This window comes from Setaria italica, chromosome V, assembly GCF_000263155.2.
Source record: "Setaria italica strain Yugu1 chromosome V, Setaria_italica_v2.0, whole genome shotgun sequence".
Lineage (NCBI taxonomy): Eukaryota > Viridiplantae > Streptophyta > Magnoliopsida > Poales > Poaceae > Setaria > Setaria italica.
Window position 1 is genome coordinate 17,120,138 of NC_028454.1, and position 472 is coordinate 17,120,609.

Sequence of the window (472 nt, forward strand, 5' to 3'; positions counted from 1 at the left end):
CCGGTCCCGGACCCTTGAATGCCACGTACCGTATTTTTTCAGGCCGCGCCCCAGCTATCGCCATGCGCCCGCTCATCCGTCACCCTTCCGGTAAGTTTATGTGGCCGCTACACATCGTAAATTAGAGTATGCATGAAAATTGGAAATTAGAAATTAAATCTTGAAAATACTAGAGAGGTAGCATTTATTTTATCAATTAGAGGTAGAAATAGTCGTAATTACAAAAGTTTGAAAATAATAGAGGTGTGGTTGTGGTTGTTGGCCATCGTGCCAACTCTTTGGTGAGATTGTGGTTGTCGGCCATCGTGCTGTTTATTATGTTGCAGGTTTTGGAAACCTCCCCGTGCAGGGGAGATGCTGCCGGAATTTTGACTTAAACAGTGTTTTGTTTATTTTGTTGCAGGAGAGGTTTACAAGGACCGTCCTCGACTCGTCACTCTGCAGGATAGCATAGGTGAGGCATGCTACACCT